General features: G+C 34.5%; 1 pseudogene; it reads left to right on the top strand.

Moving 5' to 3' along the window:
• The first annotated feature begins 3,315 nt into the window (after positions 1-3,315).
• On the top strand, positions 3,316-21,437 carry LOC121409133 (annotated as a pseudogene).
• The last annotated feature ends 1,950 nt before the right edge of the window (positions 21,438-23,387 follow it).

Raw genomic sequence — 23,387 nt, 5'->3', positions numbered from 1 at the left:
CAGCGTGATCGTTCCATTCAGGGGCCGGTCACGGATTTAACAGGGGACACTTTAAACCAAAAAATTGGACATTAAAAGGGGAACGTGCCCTCCGCCCCTCCCCCCTTAGATCCACGCCTGATTTCAACCGTTTAACTTAAAAAAAAAACACCTATCGTTATCATCTACATAGACTGGACTTCTCAAATCAGGAAATTTGTTTCGGATCAGTTTACTTCTGGACATAGTTTAATGAATTAGTTCAGTTATTCGTTCGTCACGAAGTCCATCGCATTTTCAATTTAATTGGATTGATGAAACGGATCATAATCTTTTAAGTATCCAATCTCTGCTTGAAAATCATCTTTACATTAGTCAGTCCAATATAAGTACATGTGCTCGGTATAACATTATGCTGCACAATAAAAAAATAAAAAATATAGGTTTTGCTATTCATATTTACAAATCTATTTAAGCTTCTATAAGCGTGATACAAGAAACATTGCACAGTACTTTGTCCAATAAAAGGGACAAATTTTATGCACATCAAGCTAAAAGAAATTGCTGTTCGGTATATGTGTAGTGTAAAATGCAGTAGTATAGGTATTACATGAGTTGTAAATTGGTGTTCATTAAGTTACTTTTAGTTCAACAGTCAAACAGTCCTAAAACCATGAAAACTGAAAAGTCAATGGTGTTACGATATCAGTATGGATATCTAAGCACTTCATACACCTCCCGCAACATGGATACCGTGCCTGTCGATTGACCTGCCTAGCTGGCCTGTATAATAAACCTGTATATAAGTTCACTACCAAAGTCTCCACCAGAGTCCTTTGTATTGGATCAAAGTGTACATACATGCAGTTTAATTATGTTTGAATTGTTATTTTTGTTTATACTTGGTCTGTGTTGACCCAATAAAACATAAATAAAAACATAAATAAAAGTGTACATACGTGCATATACTTGTATTAAACATGAAAACTTCCATACTTAGTATGAACAACAACTTAATTATATTATTAAAACACATAGGAATTACGAATATTAAAGAGAGAGGGCGAATAAATAGTCAATGGAGAAAATATGTGGTAAAGAGATTTTAAGAATGATGATAGAAGAAAAGAGAGGATGGGAAATAAGAAGAGGGAAAATGAAATTTAAAAAGAAAGGAAACTACAAGTAGAATCTCTTTAAAAACGACTCCAAATGCCCCCCCCAAAAAAAATGAGAAAAGGAGTAAGAAAAACGGACTAAATTTCTTAAATAATTAAAAATTGTATAACACCCCCATCTTGAATGAAAGCATTATAGTAACAATTTAAAGTTCATGAACAAATTGTTTTGGTTGATATCTTAGAGCATCGTAAAAACTAGTTGTAGCTTTTTTTTAACATTGTAATCAAAATATCGTCTTCTCAATTGGTAGTGAAAGTTTCCAAAGATGTTTTCATATCTTATTTATATCGTATTTTGCATCAAAGTTTTTGTCGATGAATCAAAAACATGTTTTATGTCTTGTTCACATTGTTCATTCTCAATTATGCTATTGCAATGTATATTATGCTTTGTAACTTTCATGACCGTACTCAGATTTTATTGCTGGGGGGGTGCAGAACGCGTAAACTTTTCCAAAAAAAACGAAAGCGAGGGAGCAAAGTTACTGAGCTTTTCATTGGGGCACTTTGCATTTTTAAAGTGAAATTGAAGGATTTCGTGCATACTTTTGATGAATATTGCGAAAATTTTCAGTAAAAAATGTGAGTTTTGAAAATATCTGGGGGCACCCCTCCCCTGCGTACGGCCATGGTAACTATTTTGTACTATTTTCTGTGGAAATGAATTCATACGATATTTAGTTTAAATTTGAACAAAAATAAGTTATAAAAGACAATAAACATGTATATTAGTGAAAATAAATTTACAGATATTGCTTACACACTCCGGATCAAATCCTAGATTAACCCCAATTGTATTTATTACTAGACTTAATATTTGTAATGAAAAAAATTTGTTTGCACCTTTTGTGAATATCTCTTTGTTGTTCCTTGAAATTTCTTTCTTTTCAGGTATGTTTTTATTTATATTTATTTCTTATTCGTTTTTTATCTTCAAGTATTCATCTCTATATGATTTTTTTTCTTGATATGGAATAAGAAATTCGACTCTCGACATTCAATAACACAGTTTACGTGCTTTTTGAAATGGAAATCCATTTGATCAGCAAAAATGCTTTATTAGATTACGTCAATGCCTCTCATGCCTTTATACATTATCTATGAGTTTCAGCATGATCAAAATACGTAGTGTCATGTTCGTTTGAATGTATATATGTAATAACACAAAAATGAACATGATGAATAGAAATGTAATGGAAGGAAGAGAGAGGGGCTTCTAGAGTGAAGCGTGTTTTGTGTGTGGGTACGTGTGTATGTGAGATTTTTTTGTCAGTATTTTGTGAATACCCAAAATGGGTGCTTATGTTTTATATCCATTCACTAAATTTAAATTTAAAAATTATATCTTGATATCATTAGCCCATTCCATTCATGGAATTTGGTTTTATGCGCAAAACAAAAATGAAAGAATAATTATACATTCTTTTGATTCTGCTGCACCGGATCGAAATAACCTTTTTTTTTAAAATAAGAAAGCAAAGTTTATCTTATGATATGATTTTTTTTAATTTTTATTTGTTTTATCTGAAAAAAATATGAACTCAGAAAATACATAGCAACAATCATGAATATCGTAAAACAACTTAAACAAACACATGTCGAGAAAGAAATAGAGAAAAGGGCAGACACGAGGGAAATATTGAAATAAAATACAATAAAAAAAAATGAAAGAAGCATAAATGAAGAAATGGGGAATACTTGAGAATAAAAAGCAAAGCACCAAAACGACCATGAAAAAAAAAGAGAAATGTAGCAAAGAACATAAAAGGAAAAAAAAGAGGGAAAATGAGAAAAGAAAAAAATGACGGAGAAAAAAATAATTATGAACTTGAGAAGCAACTTCTTTTTCAGCACAGTGGCAAAAAAGTACGTCAATTCTGACTGGTTGCTATCAAAATCAAAGAAAGATGATGGCGAAAAAGTTTTTTCAATTGGCCTTCAATACGCAAGTGAAGTAGGCTGCACATTCAGACCTCTTAACTGGATTAAACGGTTTGCAAGGCAGACTATCATAAGTCTGTACGGAACCTCTTGGGGAACCCCCTGTTTTTACGTCACTGGCAAGTTGGGGATTCCCCGGCCCGGCCTCGTTGGGCCACGCCTGCGCGCTCGCACCAGTGCCCAGTTGTGTATCGATAAATTCGCGAGTACGGCTACTTTTATAACAGCACACCTACACTACAGAGACTGCTGCACAATCCAGAATTAGAAGACAAACATTACAACAGCTTGGACTTTTGAAATAAATTAATTCATTGATCGCCAGTAGAAGAGCCGGCCAAATCATCGATTCGTAGGCAAAATCGTGATATAGGCCCCGCTCGAGAAACACTTGTAATCGATTATACTACCTCAATATCTAGGTTGCTAACTTCAGCTCACTATATATACTCGTGATATAGGCCCCGCTGCTGTATTGAACGGCTTGGAATGTCCGTGCGCGGGGCCTGTTTCACGAGTATAGTACTATAACCGTTATATAGGCCCCGCACTACGGCACTGCAGACACTCCAACACAGTAGCGGGGCCTATATCACGAGTATATATTAAGCTTGCATCCTAAGATAGTCGCGAAACAGGCCCCGTCCAATGTGCTTATCCCAGCATTCGCACGTGTGTGGGGCTCGGATGACGGCTATATAGTATACTCGTTATCGAGGCCCCTTACACTGTTATGTAGTGGAAAATAACGTGGTCGTGGGGCTTGTTTCCCCGCGCGGTGGACGATGAGAATTATGAGGGGCGGCGTCCCCCCGGGGGGGGGGGTTGGCTCCAATTTGTTTTCCAAATAAACAAGGAAAGAATATCATGGGCGGCGCCAGTTTAGGGGGCGGGGGGGGGGCTCCAATTTCCTTTTTCAGAAATCTATATATCTGTCGATTTACTTATGTATGAAAATAGTTTTTTATTATTCATTATTCATTTATCAATCTATTTGTACTGATTAATTAATGTATTCATTAATCATTTAAGTTATTTGTGTTTGGTGTTTTTTTTTCTTTTGTGATCTATTTATATTGATTAATTAATGTATTCATTAATCATTTAATTTGTGTTTGGTGTTTTTTTTCTTTTGTGATGTATTTGTATTGATTAGTTAATGTATTCATTAATCATTTAATTTGATTCAATGTTATAATAAGGACAAAAGTATTTCGTTGGCAAATGGTGAACTGGCTCTTTATTTGCATTTTATGATCCAATGATAGGCCTATTGTTTTATTTGTTAAGCGGTATTTTAGGAAGAATTTTCACCAACAAACCAATTATCTCTTGTGATTTTTTTTTCATTTCTTCAGTAAAAAGTGGGGGGATGTTTGTACTGGCCATCCCCCCCCCCTCCTCGAAAAGAGGGGGATATATCCCCCATCCCCCCAACGCCAGTGCAGCTGACTACATCGAGATTAGGAAGGAAAGAGGAGGGTGCAGGTCCAAGCAGTCGTCAACCAGCCACGGCAAACAACTACTCAAGGAGCGCCTTTACCTGGGGCGAAGGCGATGACAGCGACTTCGAATGACTCTCAGGAGTCATTTTGGCTTGAGATTTAATCTCGCCTCTAAACACAACGGCTCTTTTCAGAGCCACCAAATTACCAAGAAAGAAACTGAATAGATATGTCTCTATTTACCTCTTAAACAAAAATTAATAAACACCCTACATTATTTTCTTCAATTAATACTTATGGGTAAGCGATTGATTTCTAACCAAGAAAAAATAACAATATCAACAGATGCGATTTTCAAATAAGATAAATAATTGGCAATTCTCATAAAAGAATAAAAATAAAAATTTAAAGACTGGAATCAACTTCAATACACCCCTAATAAAAAGTAAGAAAATCGATCTCTCAACATGAGTAACAGTGACCGTAAATCCCCCCCCCCCCGAAAATATTAATGAACAGTGAAGTGATAATTTACGATTGCTTAAATCAATCAATCCGATGAAACAGTCCTGGGTGTGTCATCATCATAATTCAATTAGCAAATTGGTGACGTCATATCACCAATTGTTCTTTTGTATTATGAAAATTAGGTTGATTCAATTTTTTTTTTCTACGAAGAACTTAAAACATTGGATTGGCAACTGATTTAGTGCATTAGATATTCATTGCTGCGACTTATTTCATTATAAAGGAGACGCATTATTCACAAATATATTGTGAAAAAAAAATCGAGCAATGATTTTGTTTAATAACATAAGGAAAAGGAAAGTGGGGTCGTGACATCAGCCCACCTAATGAATCTTCATGACGACTGTTTTAACAAAATATTACTACTTTAAAATTCAATAATTTTATTTGATATCCGGTTTTGAGGAAATTTTCGGAATTTTGCTCAGTGAATTCTACTCTATATATTAAGCTATAAATACTTTCAACACGGACCATCCCTTTAAGTTTTAAAATGACTGCAGGATGGGGAAATAGGTTAGCTGAAGAAATACTGGAATATCAATGAACGGTATTGTAAGCTTTTTAAAAACAAAACATGAATAAATTGATATTTGGGTAAAAAAGTAGGGCCTACTATATACCCAAAATAGATAATATACATAATGAAAGGCCGATCCCCAATTGTAAGTCGGGGGGGGGGTAAGTCTCAGTAAAATATAGATTAAGTTAAATATAGTGTAGATATCCCTCAAGCAATAATAAAATTGACCAAACCAAAAGAAAATTAACAAATCTTCCCCGAATGAATATGACTATTCGTTTTCTTTTCTGAACTTAAATGGATGAAAAGTTGGGAAGCAGGGGGGTGCATTTATGAAAGGAATGAAAAATACAAATCGATAATACACACGAAGCCAGATGAATGATTCAATATTGAATAAGAGAAGAAAGCCGATTTGAAAAAAAATATATTGACTTCTTACATCCAGGTGATTACATGAATGAATAAATGGAAGATTGGGGGAATTATACAAGAATTATATAATTTGATTATTGATGAACCCCTCCCTCCCGCAAAAAAATAATCAAAATGAAAAGATATGATTATTTACGTCTGCATGGGACCGACCTTTAACGTCACCATCCGAAAGACGTGACCAGGACTCGAACCTCGAGCCTCCGCTTCAATTTGTAACTTCCCCACAGCTTGGATTACAGGCGCACGCCACAACGCCCAGAAATGCGGGGGGGGGGGGCTCCAATTTATTTTCCCCAAAACAAGGGAGATAACAATGAACTTCCACACATAAAAAAAATAAAATCGATTCCATATCAAAAAAGAAAAGAATATAGTAAATAATTAATAAATTTATATTTTTTAAACACAAGTGCACACCTAGTTACCAATAATGCATATAGCATTTCCATTTATTTGAATGCAGGATAAAAGAGCATTGTAGGTGCAGTGGCCGAGGATCGAACCCCGGACTTTCCATGTACAGCCAGGCGCATAGACCACTCGGCCACGGCTTCTCCGTGGCCGAGCACCTTCGATTAAGAATTTTTTTTAAGGATGTTTTATTATATTCTCTCAAATCAAAATACACAATCAGATTCTATAAACAATTTGTACAAACTATTTGAAACATAATTATAAATTATACAATAAATCCATTACAATATAATTATACAACTTATACATCAAACTTCAAAAATACTAGAAATTAATACTAATGCGTTTCAGCAATTACAAAATGAAATATTAACAAAATATATGACATGATCAGAGAGAAAAAAAGATAAAAATGTTCCACCTCCCACCCCCCCCCCTCCCTCCGTCCCCAGGTTAGGAGCATTCTCCCATTTATGCCTATACTCTACATGGAAGGGACTGCAATTCTCCGTATTGGGTTTTTTCTGTGTTTTTATTTATTTTGTTTTGTGGCTTTGTCTCTCGTATGTATACCTTTGCCTCACTCTCCCTATTTATTCTTTTAATTAAGATTTTCCCATTTCCTTAAATGAAGAGACATCTTGCCTCTACCTAGCGCCAGCCTTCTTTCTTCCAATTCTTTAAATTTCCTTTTAATTTCATCCATGGTTATATGTGCACCCTTTTCCCTCCCTATGAAGATTAAAAAGTGATTGATTAAGCGTTTTCCTTCGTCCTTTAATTCTACCCCTACAAGAATTTCCTCCCAGCTTAAATTACCGGTAGAAATAAAACCAAACATCTCCTTACAATTATCCCAAACCAGACAAGCATATTCACATTCCAAAAAAAGATGGCGATATGTTTCCTCCTCTTTTTTACAATAACAACAAAGGTTATTTTGTGAGATTTTAAAACGGAACAAGTGATGATTTGTGTAAGCAATGCAGTGTAACATTTTAAACTGAAATTCTCTTAATCTATATACTGTTCAGAGTACATTGTCTTGGTCTCATAAAAATGTGTTAAAAATACATTTCTTAATCGATTAAAAAAAGACTGACCAAAAATCTAAATGAACTTCCACACATAAAAAGAATTAAAGCGAATGATATACATCTTATTCGCTATATCACAAAAAAAAACACTGAAAACAAATAAATTCTATTATTAATAATACATTAATTAATCAATTAAAAATAAATTAGATGAACTTCCACAAATAAAAAGAATTAAAAAAACGAATGATACCTCTGATTCTCTACATTACAAAAGAAGAAAAAATGAAAACAAATAAAATATAAATCCTATAATTAATAATACATTTATTGATCAATTAAAAATAAATTAGATGAACTTCCACAAATAAAAATAATTAAAAACAAATTATACTTCTGACTCTCTATATCACAAAAGAAAAAAAACACTGTAGTTAAAATAGATTGATAAATAAAAAATTGAATGAATAATGGATAAATGTAAATGCATTTAATAATCAACATAAACACAATAATTAATCAATTAAAATAGATTGAAATAAATAAACTCCCGCACATAAAATGATTAAAGATGAATGATACCTCTGACTCTCTATATCACAAAAAAATAAAACATTGAAAACAAATAATTTAAATAATTAATGAATATATATTAATCAATTAAAATAGATTTAAGAACTGAACTTCCGTACATAAAAATAACTAAAGACGAATGATACCTCTGACTCTATATCACAAAAAATAAAAACACACTGAAAACAAATAGATTAAATGAAAAAAATATCAATACATTATTTAAAATAGATTGATAAATGAAAAATTAAATGAACGATGGATCAATATAAATACATAGAAAATCAATTAAAATAGATTGAAATAAATGAACTTCCGCAAATAAAAATAATTAAACACGACCTCTAACTCTCTCCATATTTATAACACAAAAGAAAAACTGAACACAAATAAATTAAATGACTAATGAATACATTAATTAATCAATCAAAAATAAATTAGATGAACTTCCACGAAGAATTGAAAAGCGAATGATACCTCTGACTCTCTATATCACAAAAGAAAATAAAACATTGAAAACAAATTAAATGCTTAATGAATATATATTAATATACTAATCAATTAAAATAGATTGATAAATAAATAAACGAAATTTCACGCACAGATATAATTAAAAACGAATGATACCTCTGACTCTCTACATCACAAAAAAAAATGAAACCTAATAGTTAAATGAAAAAATATAAATACATTATTAATCAATATAAATACATAGATAATCAATTAAAAAATGAAATAAATGAACTTCCGCATAAAAAAAAATTAAAAACGACCTCCGACTCTCTCCATATATATATAACACAAAAGAAAAAAAAACACTGAACACTGAAACAAATTAAATGACTAATGAATACATTAATTAATCAATACAAATAGATCACAAAAGAAAAAACACTAAACACAAATGAATTAAATGATTAATGAATACATTAATTAATCAATACAAATAGGGCCTAGATCACAAAAGAAAAAACACTAAACACAAATAAATTAAATGATTAAAGAATACATTAATCAATACAAATAGTTAATGAATGAATAATGAAAAACTATATTCACACATAAGTAAATCGACAGATAGATTTCTGAAGAAGTAAATTGGAGCCCCCCCCCCCTAAACTGGCACCGCCCATGATATCATTTCCTTGTTTATTTGGAAAACAAATTAGAGAGGGGGGAGGGGGCGCCGCCCGTCATAATTCTCATCGACCACCGCCCGGGGAAACAAGCCCCACGACCACATTATTTTCCACTATATAGCAGTGTAAGGGGCCTCGATAACGAGTATACTATATAGCCGTCATCCGAGCCCCACACACGTGCGAATGCTGGGATAAGCACATTGGACGGGGCCTGTTTCGCGACTATCTTAGGATGCAAGCTTAATATATACTCGTGATATATATATAGGCCCCGCTACTGTGTTGGAGTGTCTGCAGTGCCGTAGCGCGGGGCCTATATAACGGTTATAGTACTATACTCGTGAAACAGGCCCCGCGCACGGACATTCCAAGCCGTTCAATACAGCAGCGGGGCCTATATCACGAGTATATATAGTGAGCTGAAGTTAGCAACCTAGATATTGAGGTATGATCGATTACAATTTTTTTCTCGAGCGGGGCCTATATCACGAGTATGCCGATTCGTATGATATAATTGTAGTTTATTTGGTAAGTTATGGTCTTAGTATTTGGACCATTTTGGTTATATCTCGCGCTAGCGCTCGCACATCCTAAGTGTTATACACGAGGATTAAGCTCCTGTGCAATTCCAATTACTTTTTTCGCGGAATTGTGATATCCTCATTGGATATGGGTGCATAAGAATTGCGCGCGCCTTTGATAGTATAGCCTCCTCTGTCAAAGGTTCGCCTCCTTACCTTAGGTATACTTCCATTGTAATAAATATCACTGCCAGTATGAAATTCTAAAAAAGCTAAAAATTTGTTATGCTCAGCTGCCATTAAATCTGTCTCTGACTGCTGCCAGACCAAATTAAGGTTTCTTTGTAATTATATAGAGCGAAACGTCTCAAAGTCGAAGACATGACACTAATTTATGACAACCACTCGTCTCACATTCAATTCAAGTTGATTCCATATCAAGCTCTTGTATAATTCTGTACAAATCATGAAAGAGACAGCTTGTCTTGATTTTGAAAGAAATAAGCAAATTTTGCGACATGGATTTGTTAATTTCAAAAAAATTCTACGAAAACAAACTAGTCCAACAGAGCATTTGTTTTTAGCAGAGATGCCAAGTTCAAAAAAATGTTATGCGTGAGATTTTCATGACTCGACGTCTCTGTACGCGTGGCCAGTACTTACACTCGTACGTTTCAAAAAGGCGCGCACGCATCAGAAATGGGCTTCAAAACCATGCGATTCATCGTATCACGTACTAGCTGTGCGCTGACATGCACTCTCGATTCGTCTCACATGCCGGGCTAGATGCAAAAGCGGTCGGCCAGTCGTATAATCTGGCGAATAATGCTACTTTTTCTCTTTTTTTTCTGTCGGGTCCAGATGCGTGAGAAAAATGGGTGCCATGCGTGAGATCGTGAGACGGACCCTGAATGCGTGAGTCTCACGCACAATGCGTGAGACTTGGTAGCTCTGTTTTAGTAGAAATATTTTTGTGACAATATTGCATTATAGGTATTTTTCTGGTTAATTAGGGTGGGGAGGATATAGCAGATTATTTACCTAGTTTTAGGCTAAATGAAGTAAAACACTACCCTGTGTCAGTGGGGAGTGGGATCTGGAATGAAACACTGCTCAATACTAATTTGGGGGAAATTGGGGAACAAAAAGAAAAAATATATATTTTTTTTAAAGAAGAAGACAGGGAAAGAAGGAAAGAAAATATTGGATGCTGAATAATAGTGCTTTCTCCTTTGAGTCACCCCAAATTCTGCCAATTCATACAATTGCATTTTGCCAGATATATATGTTTCATCATGGAAATGAAGCATTGTTCAGCATGTGATACAACTGTATGATGGTGGTCCCCAAGTCTGCACACCTAGCGATTTGAGTAAAGATTTAACATTAATTTCTTTTTGTTTTTATTTCACAAATCTTTCAGTTTACAATTTTTATTATATTATTATGAGTAAGTGTACCAAATATCTCACAAAAATTTGAAAGAAAAATATGATTTTTCTTGGGAAAAGCCTTGGGCAGTCATTTTCAGATTGAATGGTGACCCATGTCTGCACACCCATTCACATGATTCAGGGATTTTGATGAGAAAGGCTGCTTTTTGAGGCCATCACATGAAATGCCCAAAATTCATTATTTTCCCACCATTTTGAGTATGATTTTTAAATGAATATCTTTCTATGTATTGCATGTGTAAAGTCTGTGTTTGTTGCGTATCTTCTTTCACTAGAATTGTGCAGACATGGGGGACCCTACCATACGGCTTATGCTATTGCATTTGTGTTCTTACTAAATATCTTCTCTCTTTTTGAAACCCAAAAATCAGATTGTGAACTTTCAAGATGGCCGCCCGTCCCTCGAATGCTCTGTCCGCTGTAGATGTAGAGAAAGATGCTGGAATGACCGACCCTGGAACGAGCTCTTGTATCAAAGGGTTCGGAGCATTATGTCTTATGTTTGATAATCACATAGCTCAGCTTGGTAAACTCAAGGAAACAGCTCTGAGAACGGAGCAAGATCTGGGTCAAAGGTCACTAGATTGGAACAGAAGAACAAAGAACAGGATGAAAAGATCAGAAGGTTAGAGAAGGAGAATATTATGTTGAAGGTGAGATGAAATTAAGATTGAATACTTAGGATACCCAATCTTATTGTACAAGTTCAAGGAATAGTTGTAGTAAAATACAAACTGTCATTGGCTAGATTGGAACTATATGAACTCCAAATATAAAATTATCCCTCGTGGAGGTCTTTCACCTCGGCCCTTCGGCCTTGGATAAACCTGCACTCAGGATAATTTTATATTTGTCGTACATATAATCCAGTATATTGTACAATAGATTGTACACTATTTATATAATATATGTGTTTTATTTTTTGTCTTTTTGAATAAATTCAAACCAACTGCAATTTTGTCATATTTCAGGGAAATTGTCATATTTCGAATGGAGGGAAAGATCAGCAGCACTCAAGTCATTCAGATGAAATCATCGACTGGAAGAAAAAATATGAGGAGATGAGGAAGGAATGTGAGAAGCTTAAGGAAGAGTTGCATCTCATCAATTCTGTGAGGAATTCAGGCAGCCTTTGTCATTCTCAAGGAGGAGCCAAACAAGATGAGATATCTGAAGAGGTATTTCCTATAAATTATTTAGAGCAGAATTTAATGATGATTATGATGGTGGTAATAAAAGAAGCAAGCGGAAGTAGAGAGTAGGATGGTTGGGTTGAGGATGGAAGTTGAACTGAAAATACCAAATGGAGGGGGGTGGTAAGGATGATTACTGTGAGTCTGAGGTTAATCCACCCTTCCTTATTAAACAGGATATAAAACTTTGGACTTCTGACCAACTGAATAAAATAATTTTTTATAATGCAAAGATGCAATCTTATTATAAAGAAAGACAATAACTATAAAAAAACATCACCTCTATCTGATATTTGATCCTTTCTTGAAACATCATGAATTGTTCCTTTGTAGTTTAGCTGTGAATAAGGCAATACATTTTTTGTACAGGTTCTTACTTTTTTTTATATTTCTGATCATCGGATGCGTGCCATACATATTTAAGCCATACTTAATGTATTATGTATGATCTGCTTTCCATAAATGGAGCAGTAGTGATAACAATGATGATGATCATCATCATCATGATCCACAGCATTTTTATTGTACCAAATTTCTGTTCAAAAGCATTCATAGGCACAGGCTCTTCCAACTTAAAGCTAATTGCTACAAATCTGCTGAAATGATTGATGATGAGGGTATTTATATTGCGCTCATATCCACCTTGTTAGGTGCTAAAGGCGCTCCTATATTACCTATATATACCTATATATATATTACCTATATATATATATATACATTAATGATAATATGAATGATTTCATATTCAATTTAGTATTATTCTAAAAACTTTGAAATACATCACTTATGTTTTCATTCAGTTAGTAAATTCATTGTCGATTCTTTTATTTGAATAAACAGGAAGAACAACCTGTCACCATGGATCACCAGTTATATATATCTGAGAAAGTTCCAGCAAGTGATTTCAAACACATCCTTCGTCATTTGAGTGTGAACGACACGGATGTGAAGAATATTTATAACGAAAACCGTGACGATGCCAAGGAATGTATCATACAAGGATTGGAGAAATGGAGGAAAATCAAGGGCACCAAGGCCACAGTAGGGGCCCTAGTTCAAGGGTTGTTGAAAGGTCATCAACGAGATGTCGCTGAAGAGTTCTGTGAGAAAAATAATCTACGTCAACTCCAGAAGAAAATTGGTATGATATAACTTTTGGGGCTTACATTGTCAATTTTGGTCTAGTTTACCAATGTCTCTGAATTCCATTTCAATGAGCTCTAGAATATGTGATTGTATTGAAATTCAAAGAACTTAGAAAATTGAATGAAATGTATATTTCATATCTGTTCGGGCACTACTTTAGTTATTTACTTTATATATTATTTATTTATTCTATCCATTCCAAATTTCATTCTGTATTGATCCTAAAGGTAAAATATAGGGGGCAATAGTTAGATTTTTTTTAAGGGGTGCTAAATTGCCCTCATTTCAATATTTACACTGACCCACATTTTTGTTCAATTTAGAATTCATTCAAATAATTTACAAGACAAGCTTACTTGTATCTATGGATTTGTTTTAGTATTACTATGCATTCATTTTCTTATATTCAGATTGCCTTTACAAGAAGTTTGTTATTAGATTGAGATTTATATAAAACAAAACTGTTATGGTCTAAAAAAGATAAATTGTTAAGCAGCATTGTATTCATTCATATCATCTACCAGTGGCATAGTGCAGAAATTTGTAGTCATGTATCAAAGGGTTTGGAGTGGTTACTCCTTCTCTCATGGGAGGGGGGGGGGCTCAGGGGGCAGTCCCCCCCCCCCCCGACATTTTGAAAACTCATTATTTACTGAAACCTTTCACAAATCTGACTGAAATTATGTACAAAATCCTTCAATCTTTCAAGATTACACCATTGACAAGCTTGGTCGCTTCTTTCTCTCATTTTTTAGTTTTTTAAAAATATGTTATGCATCTTGCCTCCTCTCCCCAACAACACATTTCTTTATACGGCCATGAACTCAGATACATTCATTCCCAGTATAGCTTTCTATACGAGCTGTCAAATAGATTATCAAGTTATTCATTTGATCTTTTCGTGTATTCTCTCTATAGGTCTAGTTGAAGATGCAGTATCACCAACAGGTATGATTTTCATAAATTGGTAAATTGCAAGTTGGTCTATACCTCCACTTTGGTCTCATCCCACATTGTCTAATCTTAGTCTACAACCAGTTTGTCTACCATCCATTTGGTCTAATTGACACTTAGCCCATTTACCATTTTGTCTAATTCTCATTTAGGATATCATCTATAAACCACTTTGTCTAACACCATTGCTCGTATTCTGAACTCGGGTTTAAATTAAAACCTGTTTTAAAGTTGTGGTTTAACTATATATAGCCAATAGGGCATAAATCCCTAACAGTACACATCCGATTTATTAACTCATATGACACCCAGATTTTCTGAGAATGATAACTGAAGTATTTTGAAATATATTTCTTCATTGGGTGATTTCAAGTTCAGTGTTGACCTTTTGGTGTTGGTGTTGGGTCAATTTTTACACAATTATAACACCAAACATAAAATGAAGATGGTCCCGAAAAGTCACTCACTAGTTGTTGAGATGTCAATAATGTGATCTGGATCAGTTTTACAAGCTCTGAATAAGTTTTGGAGCTAGGAGAAGCAACCGAAATATCAACACTAACACCAACACCAAGGCCAACACCGAACTTGAAATCACCCATTATGAAATCAAAAGGAAACAAAATAATAAACATAAGAAAATATACAATATACCATTCCATAATTTTCCCTTATTTAAAATATTGCAATATTGTGTGGTCTACCAATGTAACCTCATATGAATTGGACTCAATATTCAAAATTCAAAAGAAATGTTTAAGAATAATTACTAATTCCCATTACCTAGCACCATCCGCACCTTTATTTAAGAAATTGTCTTAACTTAATATATATGATATCAATAAGCAAGAACTCGCAATATTTATGTATAAGTACAAGAAGAGGTTGTTACCCACTCCTTTTTCAGATCTTTTTCAATATAATAATCAAATTCATAACCATAATACCCGTTCTTCCAATAAATTTCATCTATGGTCTATCAAGTCTTGTCACGAAGCTAAATCATTAAGTTATGGAGGTCCCAAACAATGGAATGAGATTCCCCAAATAATATCTAATTCACAATTTATATCTTCCTTTAGAAAACAGTACAAAAAATTTCTAGTGAATGATTATTAATTTTCGCAGTTGATATCAATGCATTACTTGTACCCTATCTACCCCCCCCCTTTGATTCGTGTCCTTTTTTTTTTTTTTGTTGTTGTTGTTTTCTCTGTCCCTTTTCCTACATTGTATTTACTACAATGATATGATATTCTGGTTTTTCTTTTTCATTAATATTGTTGTCTTTTTACTTTGTTTTGGCGATCCAGCCTTACAGGTTTCTGATAACCTTCATGGAAAGACACGCAATGTATTATATTGTCTAATCACATTATTTGATGTTTCTTTGTATTTTTATCCTATTTTGCGAAATAAAGATTGAATTGAATTGAATTGAACAATATAAACAGAATTTTTTAATTTTGGCTCCCCACAATTTTAGAACAGAGTTAGACCGTGGTGAAGTTAAACCTGACTTCAGAATATGGGCCTATCTGTATATATAAGATTAATTGTTTAAGAACCAAATTTTCTTTTGACGAGGTGCAAAATGATGAAAAGATGAAGTGGGAATTAGACCATTTCCACTTCAAATAGCATTAGATGAAATGACTTTGAGTATTAGACCAAATGAGAATGACAAAATATATTTGAAAGAAATGACTCATCTTTGCATTTTTGTCAATATATCATAAGATTTACCTTAAAGCTTGGATATGAACATGAAATAAGGGGAAAAAGAAGTTTTTTAGATGAAAGTTCTTATGTTGACCATTGTTTTATGATGTCTTTTGTAGGATTGTCAAATGCCAGTGGAAGTGAAGAAGTTGATTTTCCAGGTACTGATTTTACTGCCGGTAAGTACATCCAAACGATTTTTACCGTTCTTGGGTTTTGAGTGCATCAAAGACCTCGTTATCATTACAGTCCAAAAGCTAGTTAGTGGAAACCACTTTAGTAGGTAAAGACACATCTGTATCCGGGAAGCGATCTTCTCACATATTTGGTGCACTATGCCATATACTGTGTGTAGAATGCCTACGCAGCAGTTTCAAATTTCGTACAAAACATCTGAGCCACCCTACTGAGAGTGTTCCTGTAGCAACAAGACCACTTCAAGTTAAGGGGTTCTGAAAACCAGTCCAGGAGATGGTGATGAGGACTCTAGCTAAACAATCTTCTGGTTTTCTTAAACTGGTTTAATGGAAACCAGTTCAAGAAAGTATATTGAGAACGGGGTCATAGTTATCCACTTGAAGAAAGAATATATATATGTAGAAAATTGATAAATATCTTGCAAGGAATTAATAGTTTCTATTTATGTTAACTATGCCATGTAATGGTTATTGCCATGGTAACTAATATGATGCACAATAACCAATCAAAATGTAGGATTCCTTTGAAATAACCACTGGATGGCAAATGTACAATCAGAGTACCTATGTAATTTTTCAAACTAGTCTTGATTTTAATGCCTTAATTTAATAGTGACATTGTTAGTGCCATTAGCTTAGGGCATAGCATGCATAGGAGATCATCCCTGGGTAAATAGATTTAACAGTTCCCATCAAAGCACTTAATAGAATACCTAGCTGTTGAAGATATTCCAGTTATGATGTTTGTTGATCAGTTTCTGTTTCTGTTTGTGGTAACTCCCGTAGGAACTCGGCAGGACAGCATTTTGCTGGTAAACGCCAAGCTGGTATATAACCAATTACCTATGAAACATTTTACGTCTAGATTAATCAGTCATAGTGGCTGACGTTATAGACGACAGATATCACTCTCGGGCCTTTTTATCAAAGTGGAGACAATGGCAGAGTTGGGATTCGAACTCACAACCTTGCGATTATGAGTCCAATGCTCTAACCACTGGACCACACGACCCGTGTATTATTTTCATGAATAACATGTTGCTTTTGATAAAGGCAAAATGCATCTTTTTCACACTTAATTTAGCTCCAGCATGGATATAATATGACTATTGATAAAGGAATACTGCATAATTTTTTTTAATTGATTAATTTAGCTACAGCATATATATATATATATCATGTTGTTTTTTATAATGACAAATGCAACTTTTGAAACATATTCTTGTAGCTCCCACATGGATATAATATTGCTGTTAATAAAGGAATACTGAATAAAGATCAAGTCCACCCTAACAAAAAAATTGATTTGAATTAAAAGAGAAATATCAAACAAGCACAGCACTGAAAATTTCATCAAAATCGGATGTAAAATTATGACATTTTAAAGTTTTGCTTAATTTCACAAAACGGTTATATGCACATCCTGGTTGGTATGCAAATGAGGAGAGGGATGATGCCATCCACTCACTGTCATGCTAGTTTGATTTTCTCTATTTATTCAAATCAACATTTTGCTGGGGTGGACTTGACCTTTAAATCTGATTAATTTACCTACACCAAAGATATCATGTTCCTTTTGATAATGCATCTTTTCAAACATCTGATTGATTTAGCCCCAGTATGCCCTTCAGATAGACCACTTCACATGACAGTATGGACTCGTCTGATACACCCTACTCCTACCAGCCTTGAAGAGTTAGACCAGGAACTCTCTGAGTGTGAACCTTTTACCTCGGACCAACTCAAAAAAATCACCAAGAGGAAAGTCTTCCAAAATGATTCTGAGAGAGAAGAATACTTGAGGGTAAAGAGATAGTTTTCTTGAGTTTTATACCGGTATAAGGCCATCATGATGGTAGTTCAATGCACCTGTTACTGGTCTCTCTCACTAGCTTTCAGAGGGTATTTTATTGTGTTATATGTATAGTCAATCAATTCATGTACCGTGTCATATAAAGCCCTCATTTAGACACCATGAGACAATTGCCTCACGAATGGTAATCATTGGCATTACATGCATTAATGACCAAATATTACTTTGGATTGTCAAAGGCATATTAATGATTTCAATATAATGGCTTGTAGCATGTTGTGTGTTATCATAATGAGTTCATGATGAGATCTTGAGTGTGTAGGATGAAGTAATGCGTTTGATTGTTATTTGATTATAGTTTATCTATTCGCATTTTTTCTGTATTCTGTAAACTTTGTATGTGTCAGTCTCTGGACTGGTTTACGATGTCTTTAATGTAATAAATCGAATTGAGTTGAATTGTTTGTCCATAAAACCTGCACAACTTTTGACATTGTTATTATTATTATTATTATTTGTTTGGCGTCACATGTGCCTGGGAGGCGAAAAGCGAACTGAATCACTATGACCCGCAGGTCTCTCCTCCTGATATAACTGATTGGGGGGAATGCAGGTGGACCACTACACTGGGGTTTCCCCCTACTCTTATACGAATAGTGCAGTGGGTTCTTAACGTGCAAAGGTGGTGACTCTCCTCTACACGGGGCCTCCATTTAACGTCCTATCCGAGGGACGGAGTGTTTTCCATTTCCATTGTTTGTTTTTATGCCGACTTTCTTAACTGCTGTTTGTGTCATGCTCAATGCACACACCTCATCCAGCAAAAGACTTTTATGATCTAATTAAACCAGAAAACAGTTTTCAAATTGAACCATTATTTCTTCTCATTGCAGGTATGTGGAGAAGGGAACGTAATAGATGTCCTCCATGAGTTAGTAAGGCGATTGTCATCAAGGAATGAGACAGACCAATTCGCGGTTATGATGGACCTTGGCAAGCTACTTCGTAAATTGGGAAGGAAAGATATCCGCAGCATTTTAATCACCTACCTTCAAAGCGGTGTGATAGGTGAGTATTCCTGGGACCCACTGCTCAAAGGTTTGCTCTTAAATGTCACTACAATAATCAAGAGCAAGTCATGAATGCACGTCTTTGATTGCTTGAAAATAAGATTGCATATTTGTTTTTTTTTTTTAAGATTTGCATTTGATCATTACTCTGTCTTCGTGCAATGGAACCCAGAAGAATATCACAATTCTGTATGTATTATTTTCAAAGAAAGTAGTGGATGGAGTTGCCTTTTTGGCCATAAAGGTGTTTTTTTTTTCAAGACAGAAGGAAAAATAGTGCATTGAACATTTTTTATTCGATGAGGAATATTATTTGGAAATTGACCAATAGATTATACTCAGTATGTCATACATGTACGATATACAGGTGCAATCTATATGAATTTCATAAACTGATTTATGTTTAGATTCATCTAGGAAGAAATACAAATTAAGAAGAGGAAATAAATCTGTTCATCTGGACTTTAAACGGAGAACAGTTTCACGTCTGATCCGGGATGCTTCCTTAGTTTGTCTGAAATTCATGTGATATTTATTAATATTTATGAAATGTAAACTTGTTTGAATCCACTTTTTTATAGTTTAATTTCTGTTTCTGTTTTTGGTAACTCCCGTAGGAACTCGGCAGGACAGCATTTTGCTGGTAAACGCCAAGCTGGTATATAACCAATTACCTATGAAACATTTTACGTCTAGATTAATCAGTCATAGTGGCTGACGTTATAGACGACAGATATCACTCTCGGGCCTTTTTATCAAAGAGGAAACAATGGCAGAGTTTGGATTCGAACTCACAACCTTGCGATTATGAGTCCAATGCTCTAACCACTGGACCACACGACCCGTGTTTATCTATTGGAATTACATTGAAATGATGTGATTCTTACCATCCAATATGAGTATTGATATTATTATTTTACCTTTTTTCAGAAATATAACATATGTGGTATGAAATCAAAACAGTTGTCACCAGACCTTATTCCGTTGTCTCCTGGGGAGCGTTTCATCAATATTTTCATCCGACAAGTTGTCAGATCTGACATCTTTTCATGATTTTGATTGGCTGAGAGGCACTGTTCCTATGGTAACTGTCAGATAAAATGGGACTTGTCGGATAAAACGTCCGACAAGTCCTTTCATGAAACGCCCCCCTGACCTCATCATATATCATTTCTTTCTTCTTTCTTTTTTTTTTGATCTTGGTTGACTTTGCTTAGGACCCAGCATTGATGAGAAGGTATACTATCGTGATCGTGACCTTTGTTATAGAACAAGGAATGAGATCGGACGTCAGCTGTCCGAAAGTCAACCTAATGGTAAGTGTATTGTTCATGTATGAACACATGGTTATAAATTTATGAGTGAGGTTATGTGTCGTGGCATTAAAATCCAGGGGTGGGTACAATATTGAAGTACCCATTTTCAAGACCAATTTCTTTGAATGGGCAGATCAACATTTTGAAGAAAAAAATTATTGTCTCATGATTTGTATAAACTCTTCACTTTTGTCACATTTTTGGCCTGTAAAGTAATTCTTGATCATTTTCATGAAAATTGTTCCAGACACTGAAGTGTCAAGTTTTTCTATTTGTTTTGATGACAGACTGTATAATTATATTTAGGCAAGCCATTTTTCAGTAGCATGTGACAACTAGGATTTGATAAATATTCAATGAATAACATGACTGTTCATGTGAATTATGTTCCAGAGACGAAATTGTCTAATTCTTGCAATGGTCATGTTGAAAGTGATGTCAAATTGTGAACCATTTATCAACCATTTGCATTGAAAGAGTCCTGCCAGTGCATTTTAAGTTTGTTCTATCTGTTGTCCTTTATTTTTAGATTTACATGACTGGAGATGCTTTGCAAGTGATGTTGGGTTTTCGCAGCAAATATCACAATTTGAAAGGACATCTAACCCTGGATTGGAGGTATTAAAAACCTGGGGAACGAGTAATGAAGCGACGATAGGAAGGTTATATAGATGGGCAGTGAAGGAAAAGAGATGGGACATTGTCAAGATCATGGAAAAAGATATGTCTAATCCTGGAATCTAAGAGGTTAGAGGATCTGGGTCCCATCTCACAAAGTGTTACGATTGATTGGATCAATCTCAAGTTTTGAAATCCATCAATTTTTTCTACAGGAAATTTGCACAATATCCTTTGTAAACAAAGAGAAGTGCACTGAAACTTCATGAAAATGATGAATGTGTAAATATGCATCATATTTAGAAAATGATTTGAATGAACATGTATTTTAGATGTTGATGTTGCTGGCTTTCTATAGTTGTGGTTGATCGCATCAATCGTAGCACTTTGTAAGACGGGGTCCAGAAGTCCTCTCTTCTTTCAGGATGTAAAATACAACCTTTCACTATCTTTATGATTTTCTGACGGGATCTTCAATAATCTATTTGATTTTATCAATCCAGCTTATATCAGTACTACCATCGTGGATGTTTCATAAAGCTGTTTGTAAGTTGTGAACAATGTTTAGAGTGATTGGAACTTAGTCAATATGGTTCGATGAACTATTTATGAATCAGTTTTTCATTTGACAAATTTTAAATGATAAGTAGAAGAAGTGGAAATTAGACCAAATGGGAATTATTAGACCAATTGGGAATTATTAGACCAATTGATTAGATTATTCCAAAGTGACAGTAGACCAAATGGATTTAGCCTATGTAGTATTAGACTATCTTAGAAGTATAGAGGACAAGTGAATGTATACCATCTGTAAACACCCCTTGTATGAACAAGGGGGTGTTTCACAAGATTTCAGTATGACTTGAAGTCTCACTTAAATGCCTAGATGCGTGCGGTATAAGAGGCTTGACCGCATTAGTCAGAACATGGCAAATGGACACGCACTGCTGCGTATTGATCAATAAGATTCCGTGGCATATCATGTGTATGAGTCCGCATTTAAGTGCGACTTTAAGTCATACTTAAATCATTGTGAAACCTCCCCTAGGTCTTCTGTTTCTTGTTTATAGTGTTTCTTCTTAGAGCATCTTACAAGAAATCCTTTTCTTGCCTTTCCAGTATGGTGGGTGTTTCATAAAGGTGTATTTAAGTTAGGAAAGACTTTACACACAGCTGTTGATCCTTTCTTGTGTTAAATGATTAAATTCTGATGTAGCTGACTTAGCAGCCATTTGTTCCACTCATGCATAAAGTCATGCATAACTTTGTAAATAGATTTATAAAACACCCACCAGGGGGGTGTTTCACAAAGATTTAAGTATGACTTAGAGTCGCACTTAAATGCTGACGCATATATGATATGTAACCTACAACCTTATTGATTAATGCGCAGTAGTGCACGTCCTCTTGGCATGATCTGACCAATACTGTCATGTCTTACACCACACGCAACTAGGCATTTAAGTGCCCGCCACTCTAAGTCATATTTAAATCTTTGTGAAACACCATCTTGTCTTTATGAACAGGTTTCACTGAATCAGTATTAAGATATTAACTTAACTTAAGCTACCTTTCAATGAATCTTATGAAAATCACCTATTGCATTTGCAGATCCAGCTAGATTAGATAAAATAATTTTTAAGGTGCCTGACTATTATGCACAAATAATGCAAGCTATGAAGTGATATTGGTATCAGTGGAGCTGCCCCCCCCCCCCCCCACTGTATAGGCACACATGATACACATAATTATCATTTAGATGTATTTAATCTCACTTATAAAGATAGTTTGTAAATATGTGCAGATGTTTGAGCAGCACCTACCGATGCCCAAATTCCAAAGACCATTTCATTATTGTAAATATTTCATTCTTTCATTTTGAATGTACAGACGATCTTGAGCAATATTGCATATATGGACACACAATGTTTATTAGTTTTCGGCGATAGAGCAATATATTTTTTTAGGAAAAAAGTAAAACAAATTTCACATTAATTGCCAATCTAATAAAAGGTAAAACATCAACAACAACAAAAACACATTTCCTAAAGGTCTTTTGTGTAGGATCATAATTATCATCAAATTTCAAAAGGTAACAACAGGCACAGGTTGCTATTTTCAAATTCTTTAGTTGTTTATTTCCAAGTAAATACATATTTATTGTATACCAGTCATAGTATAT

This window comes from Lytechinus variegatus, chromosome 1 (genome assembly GCF_018143015.1).
Source record: "Lytechinus variegatus isolate NC3 chromosome 1, Lvar_3.0, whole genome shotgun sequence".
Classification (NCBI taxonomy): domain Eukaryota; kingdom Metazoa; phylum Echinodermata; class Echinoidea; order Temnopleuroida; family Toxopneustidae; genus Lytechinus; species Lytechinus variegatus.
This window is presented reverse-complemented; position numbering and strand designations above follow the sequence as displayed.